The sequence below is a fragment of the Protobothrops mucrosquamatus genome, unplaced genomic scaffold (assembly GCF_001527695.2).
Source record: "Protobothrops mucrosquamatus isolate PMUCROS unplaced genomic scaffold, P.Mucros_1.0 scaffold2102, whole genome shotgun sequence".
In the NCBI taxonomy this organism is placed as follows: Eukaryota; Metazoa; Chordata; class Lepidosauria; order Squamata; family Viperidae; genus Protobothrops; species Protobothrops mucrosquamatus.
Window position 1 is genome coordinate 125,204 of NW_015388204.1, and position 1,313 is coordinate 126,516.

Consider the following 1,313-nt stretch of genomic DNA (forward strand, 5'->3'; position numbering starts at 1 on the left):
GCCATAATAGGGGAGGCCTTGCGAAGATCTTCCTCCAATACTGTTATTATTTGACTTCCCAAAGATTCTGTACTCCTGATAGTCCCTCTAGGTCTCTCCTCCAATTACTAACCAGGTCTGGCCCTGCTTAGCTTCCCAAGACTGACCACGTGCTGCCACCTAGCAGAGCTAATGTAACTAGCACCCACCGATTAAATTGTTTTATTGTCTTTCAGTTGCAGTTTTTAGGGTTAATTTTTGAAGATCCCTGGGGGACACCCTTGTGGTCAGGAGGGGGCCCTGCAACCCTGGAATAGACTTTGCCATTCAGCCTTTCGCAGCTAATATAGCTACAAATATCAATCGCCCAGAGTTGCTTCAAACTTATATGGGCGGCATATAAATTTAATACATAATTACAAAGAAATAAACTCATGCCAAGTTGGAGAAAAAAGGAGGAACGAGGGAAAAAGAGACAAGCACAATGTAGGATATCATTTCATGTCTATTTTAACTCTGGGTTCTGAGTGCTATTAAAAAGCACGGGAATTAATCAAGTTAATCTTTGAATAAATGAGGCAAAGAACAAAACGCAACATCAACATTCACACAAAGGGCATAATCCACCTAGGGAGATAATCCAGTATAAAAGGGCTTTTTTTTTTAATCCAATTCATTTCATGTTGAGCCAGTTTGGTGTAGTGGTTAAGGCACCAGGCTAGAAACAGGAAAACAGTGAGTTCGAGTCCTGCCTTAGACTCAAAAGCCGGCTGGATGACTTTGGGCCAATCACCAGGAGACGGTGAGTTCTAGTCCTGCCTTAGGCATGAAAGCCAGCTGGGTGACTGGGCCAATCACCAGGAGACAGTGAGTTCTAGTCCCGCCTCAGGCATGAAAGCCGGCTGGGTGACTTTGGGCCAATCACCAGGATATGGTGAGTTCTAGTCCCGCCTTAGGCCTGAATGCCAGCTGGGTGACTTTGGGCCAATCACCAGGAGACAGTGAGTTCTAGTCCCGCCTTAGGCATGAAAGCCGACTGGGTCACTTTGGGCCAATCACCAGGAGACGGTGAGTTCTAGTCCCGCCTCAGGCATGAAAGCCGGCTGGGTGACTTTGGGCCAATCATCAGGAGACGGTGAGTTCTAGTCCCGCCTTAGGCATGAAAGCCGGCTGGGTGACTGGGCCAATCACCAAGAGACCGTGAGTTCTAGTCCCGCCTTAGGCAAACCAGGTGACTCTGGGCCACTTCCTCCCTCTCTGCCCAGCCCACTTCTCAGGGTTGTTGTGAAGATAATAGGAAGAGAAAGGTGTGTTGGATGTTTGCCACATTTTCT

At 47.6% G+C, this 1,313-nt stretch overlaps 1 protein-coding gene across 1 annotated transcript in view; it reads right to left on the reverse strand.

The window, feature by feature from the left end:
- LOC114923139 (zinc finger protein 704-like) overlaps window positions 1–1,313 on the reverse strand; it is a 39,820-nt gene that overhangs the window by 36,525 nt on the left and 1,982 nt on the right. The gene's annotated exons all lie outside the window — the stretch shown is intronic.